Consider the following 21,902-nt stretch of genomic DNA (forward strand, 5'->3'; position numbering starts at 1 on the left):
GCCTGAGGGCATGTCCTAGGACTACTGGTCAACAGTTAACTAACTGGAATGGGGCCAGCTGCCAGGGGATGTGGAAAGCCTTGATGCCTGAAGCATTAGGCAGGTAATTCAGAGAGACCAACTTGCTCAGCAGGCCAGACAGGAAACAGACCAGACAGGAAACAGACCGGAGGCTGCAAGGACACCAAACAGGGAGGCACATGGCAGGCACAAGGTGCTGTGGGCCTGGGCTGGGGTAGCAGGATGAGAATGAGAAAGAAAGAACAACTCTAAGGTAAGAACAACAGGACACAGTAACAGATTGGATGGGAAGAGTGATGAAATAAGAGAGTTTCAGGCCCTGGGAAGGAAGAGAGGTAAAAAAAAATTAGGATAAACTTTAGTGGCATAAGAATTAGCTAGAGATCTTTTCTCTTTCTTTCTTTCTTTCTTTAAAGCTTTTATTAGTATTTTTTAATTGCGGTAAAATATACATAACATAAAAACTACTTAAAATTTTAAACAATTTTTAAGTATACAGTTTAGTGGCAGTAAATACATTCACATTGTTGTGCAACCATCACCACCATCTATCCACAGAACTCTTTTTTCATCCTCCCAAACTGGAACTCTGTGCCAATTAAACACTAACACTCCATTCCCCCAACTCCATAATCCCTGGCACCTACTATTCTACTTTCCATCTTTGTGAATTTGACTGCTCTAAGAACTTCATATAAGTGGAATCATATAGTATTTTCCCTTTTGTATCCAGCTTAGTTCACCAAAGCGGTTCACTGAGCATAACCTCAGGATTCATCCATGTTGTAGCATGTGTTAGAATTTAATTCTTTGTTAAAACTGAATAATATTCTTTTGTATGTATAGACCACATTTTGTTTATCCATTCATCTGCAGTTGGACACTCGACTTGCTTCCACCCTTTGGCTATTGTGAATAATGTTGCTATGAACATGGGGGTACGAATATGTGTTCAAGTTCCTGCTTTCAATTTAACTCTCTCCTCTTGTATTTTATCGTAAGTGAACCAAGTCACTTCTTAAACATTTTGTTTATAAATCTCCTCAGCTAAATACCGAATTTTATTGCTTTCAAGTTTTACCTTCCACAAAACACTAGAACACAGTTCAACGAAGTTCTTTGCCACTTTATAATAAGGATCGCCTTTCTTCCAGTTTCCAATAACATATTCTTCATTCCTATCTCAGACTTCATCAAAATGGCCTTTAACATCCATATTTCTATCGACATTCTGTTCATGAAGATATATGTATTTTCTGAGACTTTCTCTCCAGCTTTTCTCTCTTCTTTTTGAGTCCTCACCAGAATCGCCGTTAACATCCATGTATTTACCAGCACTCACTTTAAGTCAGTCTAGGCTTTTTCTAGCATGGACCTTAAAACTCTTCCACCCTCTATCCATTACCCAGTTCCAAAGCCACTTACACATTTTTACATATTTGGTACAGTAGCACCTCACTTCTCAGTACCAAAATTTATATTAATCGGTTCAAGCTGCCATAACAAAATACCACAGACTATGTGGCTTAAACAATAGAAATTTATTCCCTTACAGTTCTAGAGGGTAGGAGTCCAAGATAAAGATACTGGCAAATTCAGTTCATGGTAAGAGCTCTCTTTCCTGGCAGACAGTCATCCCCTTGAACATTTGTGCACGTATGGGCACCAGTTCTAGCTGACTAGGGTTCTACCTTTATGACTTCATTTAACCTTAATTATCTCCCAAAAGGCCCTATCTCCATATGTAATCACATTGTGGGTAAGGGATTCAACATATAAAATTCACTCCATGATTCAGTCCACAATAGCATCTATCCCATGGCCTCTGCTTAGGTGGCTGTGATATCATGGAATGAACACTAGACCTCAGGTCATGGGGGGAGGGGCATAACCTTTCCTTGGATTTGTACAAAGGGTTAAATTCAATCATGAAGGGGGAGGCATTTTACTGCCCTGCACACCTAAGGATTTCTTAGACACAGCCTTCCAGATCCCCTAAGTGGTCTAACGGTCAAACAGACAAAGCCCAGCTCTATCATCGCCTTTGGAGCACACATTCTTCATAATGATTTCTTGCTTGCTAGGAAGTGCAGGAGCAATAGTATCCTGTTTGTTGGTCATTATTTCAGAATGGAGACCAAGGGTAGCAAATATTGTGTTGCAAAGGATTCTCAGCTGTGTTCTGTCTCAGCATGGCCTGATTGGTTGGTAGGGTCTGCCTCATGCATAGGGGGAGGGGCAGACTTAGCTCAAACTATGCAGGGCTCTGGGAGTCAGCCACTGGTCTATTGCTTTTCAGTTTTCTAGGCTCTCAGTAATCCCGCTACCACTCTCCAGTATGAGGATGTGTTATTCAAGGATATAGAATCATAATGTCAGAAGGTGGGAAGCACTGCTTAATGATTAAGCCAAAAATTACCATCCTGTCAAATCCTCAGTATTCACAGAAGTAAGAATAATACCTTACAAGCAAACATTCCATGAGTGGATTCCTACACACACCCACGAAGCAGGCTAAGGAAGCACTGCTAGACCTCATGCCTCGAGCCTCATGCCGCGAATTACAAAGCAAATGAACAGACCACCCGCATCATCTCCAGACAAGACAAATATTTAAGATAATTAACAAACCTATAAATAGTTACAAGCAGATTTACCTATGTTTACATGCCTCTTACTTCTGTATGCTCTGATAGCATTTTTTCATTGTCATTTAGCACTTCCCATGAGGTATTATAATTACATGATTCTTCTTTGTCTCTCTCACTAGACAATAAACTCCTTGAGGGTCAGGAGCACCTCTTATTAATCTCTGTTTTGCCCAAGCTTGGCACGCAACCTCCTGCATTGTTAAAGTTGTGTGTGGGATGACTCACAGATGAACCAGGAGGGATGTTGTCAAGCTCCCAGAACCAGAGATGCCAGTGATGTCTTCCTTTTCTTGTTCCATTCTCCCATATCTCATCACCTAAGGGTACCAAAACAGGCATCACTTGATTTATTTTTGTCTTTGTGTCTGCAAACGAATGTATTAGCTGGCTTTTTTTTTAAAAGATAGCTATTCAAAAGACTAGAATTAGATATTATGTTGGATGCTTACAGAGCTAATCATGGGATTAGAAAAATGCCCTTACTCGGAATAGGATGTTTCCTATTTTTTAATGTAGAACATGAAGTAAGCGTAATTCACTGTCATTTCTAATGTCCTGTACATTTCAGAGACCCATTTAAGATAAATGATTTTCAAATGTCTGAGCAGTCTGTTTTGAAAGCCTCTATGGAATTAATGTGCTAAAATATATTCAAATCATTTTAAGTCCAGGCTCTGCTTTGATATTTGTTTTTCATTGCCATCACTGAAAGAAGTACAAGTTCACATAAATAGGACATTGCCAATGGGATATGTTGTACCCTGGCCATTCATTTAAGTGTTCGTTTTCTTGTTCAATTCAATGAGCAGAGAGTTTCCAAGACAAGCCACTGGAAATGTTTACTGTGACCCATATGTAGTGAGGAGGGACAGAGATAGAGGAGTTTAAAAGTGTGTGTGTGTGTGTGTGTGTGTGTGCGCGCGCGCACGCGTGTGTATGTTTATGTGTGTGTGTGCGCTGAGCTTCAGATAACGTGGAGATACACGAAGGAGAGATTTTGAAATAGGTCATATATAACACAGAAATGTTTTTTTTTTAAATAAATACACATGGTTAAAATTCAAGAGAAGTGAAAAAAATAATTTAAAAATATGTAGGTTAAAAATCGTTCTCGATAAGAACAGGAAATCAGGGATTTGAAGCACCCGGAAGGTTTGATTCACTATTGCTTGCTTGAAAATTGGAGGATGGGGGGTTATGTGGCAAGAAATGCAGGTGGCCTCTTAAGAGCATCCTTAATTTTCAGCAGTAAGGAAAGAAAAACAGTCCTACAACCGCAAGAAAACCAACAAAAAGAATGAGCTTGCAAGCATACTTTCCCCCAAAGCCCTCAGATAAAAACCCAGCCCAGCTGACACCTTCCTTCCAGTCTTTGATGCCCTGAGCAGCCAACTAAGCAGTGTAGGACTTCAGGCCCACAGACCTAATAATCATGGGTTCTGAAGCGAAGACCACGTCTTACTCATTTTTATATCTTTACTATTTAGTAAAATGTCTCGCACACACACATGCTACTCTAATAAACGTTTTTGAATAAATGCAAAAAAAAAAGGTCATTCCTCTACCTCTTACTTAGTGGTTTCTGGTATGTCTCTCCAGCATTCCTTATATTTGTATGGATATTTTTTATTTTCTTCATTAAAGGAAGATTATAAAAGAGGAATGTTAATTGCAAATTACATTTATTATGTAATTACAGAATGCTCTAAGTGCTCATTTAATCCTCAAATCAAATCTAAGAGGTAAGTATTATTATAATACTCATTTTACAGATGTGGAAACTGAGAGAAGTACAAACTGAGTTAAGTAACTTGAACCAAGCAGAGCTGAAGCTCCTAACCTCCACTCCCTTGCCTCTCAGGCAGAGAGAAAAATTTGCAGAGAATGTTTCGGTTACCTCCAACGGATAAACTATTCAAAAGCAAATTAACCACTGCTCCCCAGGTCCCAGAAGATAGACCAAGGAGGTCCCTGGAGCCTGAAGGGCAGAGTGGCAGAGTGTTCCCATCATGAGCCACAGTGGAGTCATCAGCACCACAGTTGTCTCAGTATCTGTGAAAAAATCTATGCTGCTTCTAGGCATGTCCAGGGTGTGGTAGAAATGCAGATCAGCCTGGGTGGTCTACTCCAGAAATCCAAGCCCGCTGGAGTGTCAGGTCCTGGCTAGCAGTGATTCTGTGTGCCCAACACTTAGTGCAATCTCTCCCATATGAGATGCTGAATGAATAGATGCCCATAATAAGAGAGAGAACTATTCACTAATCCATTAAAAAAAAATGATTGACAGCCATCATGGCCCAGTTGTTGGGCTATAATGATGAAGATACAGGGGTGAACAGGACATCTTTCTGCTTCAAGGAGTCTAAAATCTAGAGAAGAACACAAGCAGACACACAGGATGCTACAATGTAGGGTTATGAATGGTGCGATGATGGTACATGCACGTGGGGTGCTGAGGATAGCCACTGTGTTTGCCAAGAAGTTTGCCAAGTGGGTATATAGGTAGAAAATAAACTTCACCCAGATGATTCATCTAAACAGAAAGTGTGAGTAGGGTTACAGAAAACAGGTTTGGGTATAATAAAAAAATTTTATTTGGCATTTATCTTCAGTTCCTGGTACAGAGCTCCTAAAACCCTGGGCATCTACTGAGTATAGAAGTGTCTTTTGTTATTCATAATGAGCCCTTTTTGACCATACCTGAGTTTATGCTAAGGAGGTGACTTTTGGTGGGCCCTTAGACAACTTAAGGGTGGGGCTAATAGACAAAGGAACCACCATGTAATTAGAGGGCTGGAATTTGGGCCCCAATCTCTGACCTCCTGAGAGAGGAGAGGACTTAGAGATTGAGTTCAGTTGCCAATGACCAATGATTTAATCAACTGTGTCTAAGTAATAAAACCTCCATAAAAATTCTGAACCATAAGGTTCAGGGGAGCTTCCTCGTTGGTGAACATATTGATGTTCTAGAAGGGTGGTGCATCCCGACTCCACGGGGATAGATTGCCTGCACTCAAGACCTCTACAGACCTTGCCCTATGAATCTCTTTCATTTGGCTATTTCTGAGTTGCATCCTTTGTAATAAAACTTTAATTGTAAGTATTGTGCTTTCCCGAGTTCTGTGAGTCATCTCAGAATTATTAATAAACCTAAAGGGGCATAGTGGGAATCCCTAAATTCCCACTATATTGAAAAGAAGTGGGTCACCTGGGAATCTGGAATTTGTGGCTGGCATCCAAAGTTGAGGCAGTCTGTGAAAGTGGGCCCCTTAACCTGTGAGGGTCTACACTAACTCTGGGTAGTTAGGATCAGGATTGAATTGAATCGTGGGACATCCAGTTGGTGTCAGAAAATTGTAGAACTGTTGTTGAAAGGATACAGGGGTGTCAAGGCACCCAGAGCTGGGCAATGGAACGAAGTTGTGTACATCCCTAGAGCTGGAAGAATAAGGGGAAAGAATGGTGGAAGCCAGGGACAGCAGGAGGCACATGGAGGGACCCCTTCAGCAAGAGCCATCATTGTATGTGGAGATGCAGCTGTGCTCAAACTACTGCATGTTGGGGAGCGGGGCATAGATCAGAAGAAATTACCTGAATTAGATGCTGTGAAGAACGATAGTAGCCATTGACTTTAGAAATATAAAGGCTGCCAGGTAGCACCAACGGCTCAGCTGACCATGGACTTTTAGTAATGCCACTTGCATTATGAAATGCTTTTCTCTAGCAAGGTTTGTAGCCTAAGTTTAGGAGCTAAAAAGAGAGAGTAAGACTGACCTAGGAATAGCATTTCCTATAGGGGGAGGGCATGGCACATTAAAACAACAGTGGAGCTTAGGATATTAGACAGATAGGGTGAAAATGGTGAGCCACAGAGTCTAGGTTAGAGAAGGGAGAAATGAAGCCAGCAGGAAATAGGTGGTAGTAAAGAAAAGGAGACCCATAGAGGAGTTAAACTACTAAAAATCTCAGTATAAGTGAAAACAGGTATAGTAGGAGTACTTAAGTGAGGGATCTGGAAGCAGCAAAGATATATTCGAGATGGAATGATTGATCTCAGAGCTGGTGCTATTTGGGGCAACAAGAAGTCAGCTCATTCCTATGAACTGAATTATGTCCCCCAAATTCATATGTTGAAGCCCTAACCCCCGATATGACCGTATCTGGAGATAGCATTGTTAGGAGGTAATTAAGTTTAAATGAGGTCACAAAGGGACAGTACCTAATTGGATAGGACCATGGAAGAGCTATATATATATATAGTGCTCTCTCTCTCTCTTTCTCTCTCTCTCTCTCTCTCTCTATATATATATATATATACACAGACATACACATGTATATGTATATGTGTGTATGTGTGTATGTGTATATGTATATATATGTATATATATATATATATACATATATATTTAGAGAGAGAGAGAGTTAGTTCTGTCAGCTTGAACTAACGCAGCTGTGACTATGGAGAGAGAGTTCATGTGGAGTAGAGGAAAAGGTCACTGGAATTGAGGAAGTCGAGGGACTGAGAAGTTAGAATTCCAGAGCTGGGACAGTCATATAAACATCAAAGTCACCAGAATTGTGGTAGGACTTACAGTGGTGAAAACAATGAGCAGTTGATTAAGTCTTTAAAGCACAAATGAGGGGAACCGACTAGGAGGTGTTAGATGACAACATATCAGATGGATAAGATGGGAACTAGCCAGATAATATGTCTCAAAGCAGTAAAAGTGACAAGAAAGGGATAACTCCTAGTCCTGACCCCAAGGATTGGGGAGAATGAAGAGCAGCTATTGGTGAGGGCTACTGGGAAAGGGATAGCCCCATATCCTTTGGGAGAGGCTGATTTCTGTTACAGCAGGAAATGCAAGGAATGTGCAGTAGCATTGCAAGTATAGAGATGTCTATATTTGATGAGTTGAGAATAACAATAGAAGAAGGGCTGGAAGGCTGGGTCAAAGGCAGAAGCTTCCAGCTCTCCTGAGGGAAAAATATTTTCGTATCAATCAACAATTTTGTGATGTGGTTGAACCAACAGAAGAACATAATGTTACAAATACATACGTTGTAAAACAGAAACTATAACCAATTTATGAATAAAACTTATATGCACCATGTTTAATAATACAACATATTCATGCACCACATTTTAATCTTATTAACCCTAAGAATAAGAAGATGAGTGATATCAGATGATAGAGAGGGCTTCCGTGTTGGGTGATAAAAAAAGATAAGAGGCATGTGAGGTGTGATGGCTTTTGCAGGCAGTAGGAGCTACCAAAATGTTGGTACCTATAGATGGGAGCATTTGAGCCCCACTGGTCCAGGAGAGCAGGCCAGTGATAGGATTAGCTGATCCCATTGAGGACAGCAATGGCCTCTGATGAAGGGAAAGAAAAGCAGACTCCAGGACCCCAAGAATGGGGTACAAGAGAAAACAAGGTAAACCACCTACCTCGAAGGACAGGTGCCCTAAGAGAAATTACACTATATTTACTCTGCCATCCAAATATTTAGTTTGCTAAACATAGGCCTCAGGGGCAAAATGTCCTTCTAAAGTTTCTTCATGAAAAAAGATTCTGAAAGAAAAGGCAATTACTAATACAAGTGACAGCAAGTACTAAGAAAGAGAAGAAGAGTGACGGTATTTCTGAATAGGGATTCACAAAGGGCTCTAGTTATATCCTCGGGGGATGATTAGAGTCTGCTCTGCAACATGCAGAACAGATGAAAAGTGCCCAAATAAAGAGTGCACAAAAGAAACTTGACAAAGACTAATGGATCACTACAAATCATTGTATTAGATCCAAGTGAAGGGACCCAGCAACCAGGAGTTGTGCATGCTCTGGGGAGTGAGTTCACTCACTGCCATTCTGAACTGCTGAGAAGATTCTGAGAGAGCTAGGGAGCTCTCCCACCTTCCAGGGAGTACCAGTCAAAGACCCCAGAAGTAGGCAACGCACTTAAGAACCAAACAAAGATTAAGAAACAAAGTGGACAGGACCAAAATTTGCCTTTATTTCTATTGAGAAGAATTTGCCAGTCTTTTAGAGAAACAGAGATCAAACAAGACCACATTTAAGCAATACTGTTATAAAAGACATTATTGTACTAACAGTTAAGAAAACTACAGTCAGATTCATCCACAATATTCTTCTCAACTATTCTTCTCAATTACTGTTTGCAAAATTCTTCTCAACTATTGTTTACGAAATCTTGAGTTAAAGAGCACATCTTTATGATTTCTTAAACATATAAGAAGGCACAAACAATAGATTGGCAAATTGATTACATTAAAATTTAATACTTCCATGTAACAAAAGGCACCATAAGCAAAGTTAATAGCAATATGAAGAACAAAACAAGCCACAGATTGGGAGAAGATATTTGCAATGCATACAAGTGATAGAGGATTAGTATCTAGTATTCTAATACATGAAAATCCCTCCAAATCACTGTTTATATGAATGGACAATTGGAAACAAACTAGATCTCTATCGAAAGAAAAATGGATGAATGAATTGTAATGAATTCATAGGAATAACACTAAAATAGCAGTTCAGAATAAATGTATTATCTGTCCAAGTATCAACTAGTACAAATTTTGAAAACAGAATTGGGAAAAGATGTAGGTTGAAGAAATATATATGAAATGTTATCTATATAAAATATAAAGCACTAAATATTGAGCATTGACACGTAAACATTTGAAAATATAAAAACATGATGGAATAAACAGCAGGTTAGAAGAAGGGTCCTCCTGAGGAGAGAATGGGCAGCGGGGAGGGATGAAGGAGGAACATGAAGAAGTTTCCACCACCTCTTCAAAAAACATGAAGCAGATATGTCGACACTTGTAAAATCTGGATGGTATATGCTTATATCATTCTCTGTTCTTTTTTGTAGGTTTGAAATATTTCATAGAGAGGGGCTCTCTATGCACTCCGAATCCCTGTCTGAGCTTGGGCCACTCTGATCTACTTGTTGGTCCCTAAATGGTCTGCTAAACCTCTCTTCTTCAAAGTGGGGTCGGCAGCTTCTCAGAAATGCAGATTCTCAGGTCTCATCCAGATCCGCAGATTCAGAACCCACAATTTAACATGCTCCAGGTAATTCCTATGTACATTAAAGTCTTAGCAGGCTCGTGGAATTGCTCCTGCTGTCTCTATCCCTCTGTTCACTGCCCCCATGACCGAGCTCACTGTCAGGATGTACTTCAAGGACTGCCTGTTCCAAGATTTCTCTGAAACCCTGTCTGGCTCAAGAGTCATCTATGTATACTGTATACCTACTTTTCTCAAAACAGGCATCATTATCATCATCTGCTAACTGGATCATGAATTCCTTATCAGTCCCTAGAGCTTTTGGGCAGTTGTCCTATCACAGTTTATGGCACGTGGCATAAGGTCAATGAATGTTTTATGAATGAACAAGAATCTACACTTTTAGATACCAGAAAGGGCCGTCACCCATACTAAACTGTTCATTCAGGGAGTGGGACTGTCTGATTCTGGAGCACTTAAGTACATGGAATTGATTACTTATTACCTTTTTAAGCTCTAAATCTAAAATAAATTAAATTTACTTTAAAATTATCTACATTTTAAAAAATGTGCATGTTTAAAATTTTATAACAAAGTGCTATTTTTTTTATGGCACATCTTTGTAAATTGATGTAAAAGATATCTCCACTTTGAGAACTCTTAATCTTTTGAGAAGTCTTGGCCTCATTTCAAAGCTTGATGAAAGATGTGGACCTTCTCCCTAGATAAATGCACATAATTATATAATTGCAGTATCCACAAACCCCAAGAAAGGAGCTTCTGCCCTAAAGTGGACAAGTCGTGTCTGATTCTCTTACCTTGCATTGTAAGTTTTCCACTGTCTCAGGAACAAAAACGTGTTTGTGGGAACCTTTGACACCAATCTCATTTCTTTTGCTGATAAAACAATTCCAGCAACCCACCATCACTGGCTGGTAAAGTGTCATTTTGAAGTGTTTTAAGTTTGAATTAATCCCACAGTTTCTACCTCTAGGTGTAGAAGACAGGAAGTCACCATAAGAATATTTACTGGTCAGAGGCAAATCATGGAGTAGGGGTGTGGGCCTGAGTGAACAGCGAGACCTGTCCTCAGTTACCTGGACCAAATAGTATTTTATCAAGTGGCTTTATTTTTTTAAGAGAGATAAAAAAGAGTTTAAGTAGCAGTGGAAATATTTTATTCAATTTACAAGCACCATCTAACTACCGCATGGCTTAAGTATAACAAACCAGTAACACGAGAAGGAATCAAGAGATGGGAGGGGCACTTGCATAAGACTCTGGTGATGTAAGACACCCAGATCATGAGGTTACAAGCCCCCAGATTGGTGCTCATTTGCCTCAAAGAAAAGTCCAACAGCCATCCCTCTCATAAAGTGACCCCCAGTCCCTTCGAAGAAATACCACCTTCTAGCACTAGTCATCTCCCTGATATTCAGTCATTGGACCTGTGAGTACTTCAGAAGAAGAATATAACAATGAGTATTTGCGCCATTTTTTAACTTCGCAAAACTCACTTCTATTGGTCTAGCATGTTAATTACGTTGTCAGAAAGAAAGAGAAACGTCTTCCTCCACTCAGCCCACAGACCCCTGACAAGTCCACAGAGCTGTGACAAGCACCCACAGAAACCACAAACCTGTGCAGCTCTTACTTAGTGCTGAGTCATGGGGAGCCTGGGCTGTCTATTGCCTTGTTTGTGTGGAGCTCTTAGATGTTTGTGAAATGATTGCCTGGAAACATAAGTCAGCTCTTCCTAGACACTGAGTACTGAGGCCTGAGGTTGATGAAAACAGTCTTAGAAATGTTGACAAAGGCTTAGAAATTTCAAGCAGGGTAGAGTTCAAAAGAGGCTAGCCTTTCCAGAAGAATTGCCTCTACTTTAGGGATTCAAATACTAATTAAGTTCTGGAGATAAATTGAAACTTTAGATGGGTAACATTTTTATTCTGGGTTTTAAGTTACTTTAAATACTGCACTGATTTTTTTTTTTAAATAAGCCAAATTCATCAAAATAATAGAAATGAAAGATAATGAAATTTGCTTTCACCTGTGGCTAGTTAACTAAATTAATTGGCACTAACAGGAGAGTCAATGTGGTCCTTAGTGGGATAGCTGGTTTTTCTTTGTTTTATTCGTTCCTTCATTCACCATTGATTGAGCCCCTACTAGGTACAAAATATAAAGGATACTCAATTGGGTCTTCAGGGAGCTTGAAGTTTCAGGAAGGGACACACAAAGAACCTATTTTAATTCACTATTTCTTTACAGAGATATGAAGCTGGAGAATGATCAAGGAAAATGCCCTATTGATTGTGTATCTATAGTTCTATTATTGATCATAAGGTATTCTACACACATTCTTTTTCTAGGGAGGCGGTGTCAAGGATTTATTAACTGGGAATCAGAATTTATTAACTGAGCTCTAGTCCCAAGTTGGCCTCTGATGAACTCTTTGATTTAGGTCAAAGGATTCAATTTCTTTAGGCTTCAGTTTCCTCTCCCAGAAAACCGAGGCATAAAGTAGATGACTAGACATTCTGTTTCACTACATTATTTGTTTTCATTCAAAAAATGGTGTTTATACAGAAAAAAAAAATGGCGTCGATGTTAGATGTTCTGTTCATCCCTCTGGGGACAAAATCAAAGTTGTGACAGAAACGAGGAGCAGCAGCAAGGAAAAATTGCCTAGGATCTAGATGAACAAGCCATACAACTACGGAGAAATTCAACAAAGCACCCTACAATGGCTGAAGGTAGGACAGGGCGAGAATGCGGGGCCACCTGTCCAGAGCGGCTGAGCCAGACGGAGGCTGTGGCAGAAGCCTCTTAAAGGGACCACATGAGTGAGTAGAATTTTGTGGTGATAGACCAGCTCGCACCAGTGCCTGTTCAGGGGGTACAGGGGGCACCAGGGACTTACAGGGAGACAGTCGGAATGAGGGCCGAAGTGAGACTTGCCCGATATGGAGGTGCCGGTGGTATCCACTGTTCTCTGTTGAATCCTCCCTTCTACTAGTGCGCGGGACACAGCACCACCATAGCTGTGACATCATTAAACTGGATAACACAGGTCGTTCCGCCCAGAGGATTCCCTGACACCCCACCTACCCCAACTCGGGCCCCACCCAAGCCACATCCAAGTGTATCCTCAGTGAGTCAAGTGCTCCTTGCCGAGACTCACACTGGTGGAGGCAGCTGGCCTCAGTTTCTGGTGTGGTCTTTTGAGGCAACTATAAGCACAGCATCTGTGGATTGCTTGCTGAATCTTAACAGGTGGCCCCAGAGGGCTAGAGGCTTGGGCTAAGTTTGGCCTGCAGCTGAACCCCTCTCAGGACTGTGCCACTGGACACCTACTACACAAATCCACACTGATAAGACCAGGAGACTTATGAGCTTTGCTTAGCACATAGAAACTGACACGGAAAGGCAGCCACAATGGGAACACAAAGAAGCAGAAACCATATGACAGAACAGAATAGAGATCCAGGTATAATGGTGTCAAATAATCTAACAGATGCAGAGTTCAAAACACTAGTTATAAAGATGCTCAATGAGTTTTGGGGAAGTGTAGAGAACTCCAACAAAGAGATAAAAATGGAAATGGAAATGGAAATTATAAAAGAGAACCAGTCTGAAATGGAGAACACATTATCTGAAATGAGAAGTATATTAAATGGAATAAACAAAGGAATAAACAAAGTGAACAAAGAAGAGAATCAAATGCCCTCTTCAGGAAGGCCAATCAGGACACTCAATCAGAATGGCAAGAAAAAAGATGCCAAGACTATAAAAATAAGGAGGATGTGGGACACTATTAAGGCTCTAAATATTTGATCGGCATAACAGAAGAAAATCAAGATGTTGAACAACTGTTTGAAGAAATAATGATGGAAAACTTCCTGAACCTGGTGAAGGAAATGGACATAAAACCTCAGGAACCTCAGAGAATTCCAAAAATCAGAGATCCAAAGAAGCCCACACCAAGACACATCATAAATAAAATGACAAAGTTTAAATACAAAGAAAGAATATTAAAAGCAGCAAGAGAAAAACAAATAATTACTTATAAGAGAACACCCATAAGAATGGCAGCTGATTTCTCAAAAGAAACTATGCAGGACAGAAGAGCTTGGCAAAAAATATTTGACAGGATGACAGGATCTATAACCAAGAATAATTTATCCAGCAAAGCTATCTTTTAGAGTTGAAGGACGGATAAAGAGCTTCCCAGACAAAAATAAGCTAAAGGAATTTATCACCACCAAGCCAGTATTATAGGAAATGTTGGAGGAACTACTTTAAGAGAATTAAGTGCTCCAACCAAAAGATGGAGTGGCTGAAAGGATAAGAAAACAAGACCCCTACATCTGAAAAGGAAGATGATGGAAAAAGATATTGCTTTGATAGACCTAGAAGATATTTAAGTCAGACAGAAAAAAATAAACAATATATGATTTCACTTATATGCGGAATCTAAGGAATAAAAAGAACAGACCAATCAAAATCAGACTCACAAATACAGTGGACAGTTTGGTGACGGACAGAGGGGAGAGGGGTTTGGGGAGCTGGGAGAATGGGGTGAAGGGTTAAAGACGTACAAATTAGTAACTGATGGATAGTCACAGGGATGAGGAGCTCGGCATAGGGAACGCAGTTAGCATGAATACATTGGCTAGGTGGAGGGTCAGGAGAGGGAAGGAGCAATTGCAGGGATCATTTTACTAACTATATAGATGTTTAACCAATGTACTGTATACTTGAAACTAATTAAATTTTTTTTAAAAAAATTGTGTTTTCCTCCCCAGGAAAGGGATAAATTATGAATTTTTATTGTCTTGGAAGAAAAGTAGTCATGGTATACCGGCAAATACACTGATAACAAGCTGCTTCTTCTCCTCTTACATTTTGACCAACCACCACTGGACCTTAAGGTCCATATTAAAACAAATGAAAATAACCCATTCCCCCTTGGCCTGAGCATAAGCACAGTGGCTATTTGCAAATCTACATAAAGGCCTTAATTAGTATTAGTTCGCACTTGGTTTTAAAACAAAATAGTATCTCTTAGCAACAGAGAACTTCAAACAGTGAGGCCGAATTCCAGTGCAGACACCACTGGAAGCAAATGAGGAAGCAACTTGAGGGGAGAAATGAGAGACTTTGGGACGGAGTCCAGAAACTGTGGGACTTGGTAATCAGAAGAGAGAGGAGCCACCTGAATTATTTTCCCTAAGCAGCCGAAGTGGCTGATTAGCACGTTAATCTAAAGTGACCGAAGATCCCTATCAAACTATTGATCAAAGTGCATTCATGTAGAAAATTGCCAAAGCAGGATCGGCAGGATTTCACACTCTGCCCTGAGATTTAATTAGGTGGGAAAATGAACAGGGTACTCATCACATGTTTACTCCTTTGAAGGGAAGAAAAATAAAAAGTAGAAAAGAGAGAACCCAGAAGAACAAGACACTGTTTTGACTTTGTTTTCTGATCCTTTTATCTTACTGCAGTTAGAAAGTTAGGCCTCTCTGAGTAAAAGCAAATATAAAACGTACCTTTATGTGGAGGACATATAGGCAAGGAATGATTTAAATTCTTCAGTTCCGCTTGGTGTTTGGACATATTGTCACTCTCATTAAATGAAAATGTGAAGGATAAACGCTCAGCAAAGATCAAAAAAGGGACGGTGTTTTACAGTGGGGATAGAGAAGAAAGAAAGCTCTTTAACAGCTAGTCAAAGCCTAACCTCACAGTTGCTTTATCACCAGGACAGGTCTCCTCCCCTCAAAAGCTTTCACGTGCTCAGAAGAAAACCATTACCTACAGAGCCACTTTAAGGACAACAAAAGAAATTCTTCCTCCTTATTTTATAGTTACAGGTCATTTTAAGCACCAAATGATATTTCTCAGTTTAATCACTGAATTTGGTTTCAACCGACTTTTAGCCACTTTCTTAAAGTCAAGCATGTAAAAAATTTTCACAATTCAGAATATTCAAAAGAATGTGTTACAAACTCCAAATGTAATTTCAGGAAAAGAGGGCTGAAAAGATTTGAACAATAGCAGCATCTTTTTCATGAGTCTATTGTCCTCCTTTGTTGGAAGAAGAGAGATTTGTGTGTACACATTCAAGCCTGCTCTTTTAAAAATATCTATTTCTATTTGTAAAAGTCTCATCTAATGCAAGGCATTAAGGTCATTTTTCATTGAACTAGGTAGAAAGGAAAAAAGGCAAAAATGTAAAATAGAAATCACAGGAAATGGAGTTTAGATTTTCCTTTATCGGATCTTTTCTGCAGACAGTTTCCTTCAGGATCTAGAGAGCTATACCTGGCTTCCTTGACAACTCAAACCAGCTCTGGCTCCAGCCAGAGGTGGTGCATCCCCATGAGGCCTCAAATGAAAGGTGAGGGATTGAAGTAGCTCACCTGTGCTTCTGTTTAGTTCTGCTTCAGGGAAGCACAATTTTCTTACACAAGGAAGAGAGGGGAATACACAGAATTTTATACTCCAGAGTCTTTTTAGTGGGAGAATATTTCTGAACTCAAAGCAAAAGGGAATCAGGCAAGTTTATAAGAAGCTCTCACTATCTAGAGTTCTGTTTTGCTCATTAGTCGATGGTTAAATACTGAAATTATCTCCCTGACTACATAAGCAATTCCTGGGGAACTTAAGGACTCAGGGATGTCCCTGGGGAGGGCAGTGGGTGACAGTACTGGCCTGAGGACCTGTAAGAGTGCATTTTCCTCAAAGAAAGCAATTTGGGTTTTCCTAAGGTCACTGGTGGTGGGGCAGAGAGGAAGCTGGGTCCTGAAACAAAGGCATTTGCAGTCCTCAAGGAAGCCTATTGGGCACGACCTCTGTTGAGAATATAAGGGAAGGGGCAGCAGCTATGCAGATGGGCGTAAGCCCTGGCAGATCTTGGATATTTGCCCAATCGAATAAGAAAGACCTGTGGGAATTCCCTGCTTTGCTGAGCTCTTTTCTCCTAGAGCAGGGTACTCACTGTAGTGATTAGAGTCCTGAGCCCTGGCATGACCTGTTCTGAGTTTTGGTTTTGAGTTTTGGCTCTTACACTATGTGACTGTGGGCAAGTTACTTAATATCTATAAAACTTGCTTTCTTCATCTCCAAAATGATGCACTGGTACCTCCTTCATAGGTGTATAGGGCACTTTATGTGGAAAGGTGTTCAAGTGCTTAAGGAATGATAGCTGTGGTCATTATTAAGATGATTAGAAATGTGTCACATTTCTGGTTCCATCGAAGATGCAGAGCAATGTGTTTACAGCAGGACAGGGCAAGCAGGAGGAAGTGAGGCCAGGACCTAGCACTAGCTCTGCCCAATAGATAAGATCAGGGGCTGCTCCTAGTGGGGATTGGGTTGGGTGGACAAAACACTGCCCAGAATGTGACAGGCCTCCATTCTTGATGATGTTTATTTAGCCTCGTAGACAAGATGGAGGATTGGCTTGCCTGCCCCTGGGCAAAGTGTGGCAACCAGGGAGGGATTCAGAGATCTGAGCCAGCAAACATTCAGCTACCAGAAAGTCTGACCACAAGCAGCAAACTCAAGTTCTATGTCTATCTGACTCTACTATAGAATTATTTAGCAGAGCTAATGGAATGGAATGTCCACTGGGCATTCCAAACTCTTTTATCTATTTGATTGCTATTGGAATCTGCTCCTAGTTTGTGGTGATGAACAGTCAGATAAGCTCAATATAGATATTCTGAGTGCTTGGGGTCAAGATGACCACTTCTGATAGCACCTAAATAGTAATGGATATTGTATAATTGTTTATACTTCCAAGTCCCCTTTGTTCACATTATTTCATTTGTTCCTCACAGCAGCCCTACGTGATAGGCAGGTAATGCAGGTGTTATAATTATTTCCATTTTACAAATGAGGAAAATAAGGCTTTCAGAAGTGATGTGATTTGTTCAAGCTGTGGATGAAAAAAAAAAAAAAGGGAAGGTTCTATAAAAAGTAACCTCACAGGGAGATATGACCATAAATTCCTAACTGGGCAGGTCATGGTGAGTAGTCACGCCCCAGGCCTATTACTTCTTTAATGAAAAGTTTCAAACCAGCCCTATCTATTGTTCTTATGCATCTAGGTTAACATGCCATTGAAATACCAGAAGTAATACCCCTCAAAGCGGGTATTAAACCTCAAGATAGCACATAATCTGGCTAACTATCCTGTAATCCAATTCCCTCCTTGCTTTCTCCCACCTCCATGTCATCTTCCTTACCTTCCCCCCTTAATTTCAAATATATAAAAGAAGCTACAAAACTATTATTCTCTGGAGTATTTGAGATCTTGCTCCCCAGCATATGTTGTCAGTTTGACTTAACTAAACTCATCATTCCTGATGTTACTAAAGCTTACTTAACCAGAAAATTGTGAGATCTAGATCTAATTCTCAACGTGTTTGAACATTCCTGATGTTGCTAAAGCTTACTTAACCAGAAAATTGTGAGATCTAGATGAGAAGTCAGGAAGTCTGACTTTACAATTTCTGCCTTCTCCACTAGATCCTGCCAAGTGCTTCTTTGGGCTTGAAACTTTCAACCTCATGGACTTTGGCTTTGAGGTCTAGAAGCAAACCCTGAAATAAGGTTTCATGTATAAGGAGCCAGGTGAGGTGGTGGGGCTTTCATTGTCCAAGGTTAAGGGGCAACTAAATTCCCAAGAACTTCCTCATGACTTGGCAAATCAGCTCCAGTAATCCAAGAGCAATGCTTTGAACAAAAGTCCAACTTGGAGCTGACAGAAGTAAAAGCCCCTTAAAGCTGGCTTCCTTTCCTCAGTCCCCAGACCTCCAAACAGAAATAGTTCAAAGGGCCCTGAGAGATCTGGGAAAAGTGCTGACATCATCTCCCATGGTTGCTTTAGCCAGGAGGGCTTCAGAAGACCCTGGATCCCAATGGTCTAATGGTGAGCTTTGTTGATGGCACTCCCATAGTTGCTTTAGATGAAAGAGGAATTTTAGGTAACTTGGAGTCATTGGTGTTTTGCAGATAGTAATTACCTCTAATTCATTTGCTGAGTTTTCCTGAAAAGTGAGGATTCCTTCTTGACATAGTTTGTAACTAATGCCTGGTCTATTTTCTCTTTCAGATTAAGGGTCCTGAATGACATCTATATTTTTAAAAATCTAGAATTTGCACGTCATTTCTAACAAGAACAATGTAAGTGACATCCTTGTTTCTTCTTCTGGTAACTATGCCTGGGAAATTCTGCTACTCCACTTTCAGTCATCATGGTTCAGACTAGGCTAAGGCCAGTTCCATGCCATGTGGACCAAGCCTGGCCAATCAGAGCATCATGGCCCAGGAACCACAGGATAAGCTGAAAACAGCACATGACCCTGCCAGCCAGCAACAATAAGAGGCAATGAGATTGGCTGTGATATTTTGGGAACTTTTAGAGAAGAGGTATTCTCTTTCTGCTGGAGCTGCCAGGGTTGAGCAAGGAAAAAACAAAGCCTGAGAATGAAGGTAACATATAAGGAAGCAAACTCAAGAAGTGGATACACACCAAGAGTCAGCCATGACTAAAGCCATGCAACCATTGGTGTTTTGGGTTACATAAGTTAATAAAGTCCTTTTTTTTTTTTTTTTTGCATAAGTCAATTTGCCTTGGGTTTTCTATAAGTTTTCATATAAAAAATATTAATATGTTGCTAATTTCCTATAGATTTCTTGCTATGTCAAATAAGTCAATTTTCAGTACTGACATGTATTCACTTTAGCTTTAGACTAACAAGCATTACTGTGCCATCTCCCCTTTGTCACTTGTGTCCACAAAGAACATGAGCATTATTTTATTTTCAAAAGAATGTAAGCTGTTCCATGACAGCTCAGTTGATCCAGCCTAGGTTATTTGTTCAAAAAGGACAATTTTTGTGGGTTGATGTTACAAAAGGTATCATTTTCAAAAACTGAGATATGACTTACCATATAACCTACAAATCCTATTACTCCGAGATATTTACCCAAGAAAAATGAAAACATGTGTCTACACAAAGAACTGTATATGAATGAAGGCTCACAGCAGCTTTATTCAAAGTAGTCCCAAATTGCAAGGAGCCCAAATGCCCATTAACAGGAGAATGAATAACAAGTTTTGGCATATTCATACAATGGAACACTACTCAGCAATAAATAAAAAGGAATAAAATACCAATAGTACATGCAAGAACATGGGTGAATCTCACAAGCATTATGCTGAGTAAAAGAAGCCAGACACAAGAGAGTATGTGCTGCATAGTTCCATTTATTCTTAGTTCTAGAAAAGGAAAAACTAATCTATAGTGAAAAAAAGCAGGGCAGTAGTTGGCCTAGGGTGGTGTGTGGGGTAGACTGGCTCTGCAAAGAGATGAAACAGAACTCTTTAGGGTGAGTGAAATGTTATATATCTTGATTGGGGTGATAGTTTCACAGGCGTACACATCAAACTGTACATTGAAATTTGTGCACGTAAAATTTACCTCAATGAATTTTTTTTTTTAAAGTGGGGTATTTCCCTAAGATTTGCTCAACTTCCTTTCAAAACTCATATTTATATTGAAAATAGTCTTTTGAAAAATGCGGTTTTTTTCCTTTCTATGTACGGGGAAAAATACTTCTTCCCTACTATGAGTCTTCCCTGTGAGTTCCTTTTACCACTCACATAAAGCACTTCTGGTCACCAAATATATGGGGTTTTTTTCTCACGTCAATCAATTCCCTGATATCAGCTGGATATCCTACACTTTAACTCAATTCTGACACTGCTAGCAGATAGTGTCAGATCCCACAGGGTGCCCCCCGACACTTGCATACACTTTAGATGCCAGTTGTAAACTTGGGTTATCACCTGTGCTCTGACCATCCAGCTATAAATGGGAGATTCCAAGGACCTCCCTCCTTGGGTTCAATTAATTTGCTAGAGAGGATCACAAAAATCAGGGAAAAGCCTACTTACATTTACCAGTTTATAAAAGGAGATGATAAAAGATACAGACAAACAGCCAGATGAAGAGATACATAGGGTGAGGTCTGAGAGGGTCCTGAGCACAGAAACTTCTGTCCCCGTGGAGTTGGGGTGTCTCATCCTCCCACTGTAGATGTGTTCACCAACCTGGAAGCTCTCCAAATCTCTTACTATGGGAATTTTATGGAGGCTTCCTCTTGGAGGCAAGATCAATTATTAACTTCATTTCTAGCCTCTCTCCGATCTCTGGAAGCTTCTAATCACGGCTTGGTCTTTCTGGTTAGCAGCCAACACCCTTTCAAGAGCCATCCAGGAGCCCACCAGAGATGTCTTATTAAAACAAAAGATGCTCCTAGTGCTCTTATCATTTAGGAAATTAGAAGGGTTTTAGGAGCTCTGTCCCGGAAACTAGGGGCAAAGATCAATATATTTATTTCTTATTTCAAAAATAGTATCATCAAATTTTATTCTATAAATCCTATAATTAAATCATATTATTGAAACGCCATTTGGTCCATAAACTTTTCCAAACATACAATTCTCTTTACATCTTTGCATCCTCATTTTAAAAAAACTGTTCCTTCAACTTAGAATATACTGTCCCTAGCAGAATCCCATATATCACCCTATTTGTCATTAGTTCATTAATTTATTAATTCATTCCACAAACATTTATTGAGGGTCAGGCCTGGTGATAGGCAGTGGGGCTACTAAGACATATAAATTAGGGGTTTGTCCTTTGGGGACATACACTAGAAAATGGAGTTTCAATTGAAAGTCCTTAGATTTATATACCCAGCATTTTCTGGCTGATAAAAAGACCGTCAAAGCCCGTTAACCTCAAGGCTACAGCCCGCTCTATTACATTACCTCAAAGCATGTTGTTATTCCACACACATGTATTTTTCAGCCTCCCTAAAGGTTTTATGTTAACTTTTAAAAAATAGAATCTTTGAGGAGTTTAACAAGGTAGGAGGAAAAAAGCTCTGAGAAATTAAAGAAAAACTTGGTGTAAGTACATTTCTAGGTCGATGATGAAAACGATGAAATATAGAAATATAAACTCAAATGAAACAGGAGAATTTAAACAAAGCTACAGTTGTCATGTCTCTCAGATGGGGCTTGAAGTTTGCCCCACCTTGCTGGCCTTTTACACCAGAGCCTGGACCATAGCTAACAAGCCCACTGGTATTGGTATGTTTTAAC

The 21,902-nt window shown here is 40.0% G+C and overlaps 1 long non-coding RNA gene across 1 annotated transcript; it reads left to right on the forward strand.

The window, feature by feature from the left end:
- Positions 1 to 165: 165 nt before the first annotated feature.
- On the forward strand, positions 166 to 19,274 carry LOC112477633. The gene is made up of 3 exons (XR_003045519.1): positions 166 to 274; positions 9,576 to 9,778; positions 18,840 to 19,274. It is a non-coding gene; the product is annotated as an uncharacterized LOC112477633 (long non-coding RNA).
- The last annotated feature ends 2,628 nt before the right edge of the window (positions 19,275 to 21,902 follow it).

This window comes from Pteropus alecto, unplaced genomic scaffold (assembly GCF_000325575.1).
Source record: "Pteropus alecto unplaced genomic scaffold, ASM32557v1 scaffold121, whole genome shotgun sequence".
Taxonomy (NCBI): domain Eukaryota; kingdom Metazoa; phylum Chordata; class Mammalia; order Chiroptera; family Pteropodidae; genus Pteropus; species Pteropus alecto.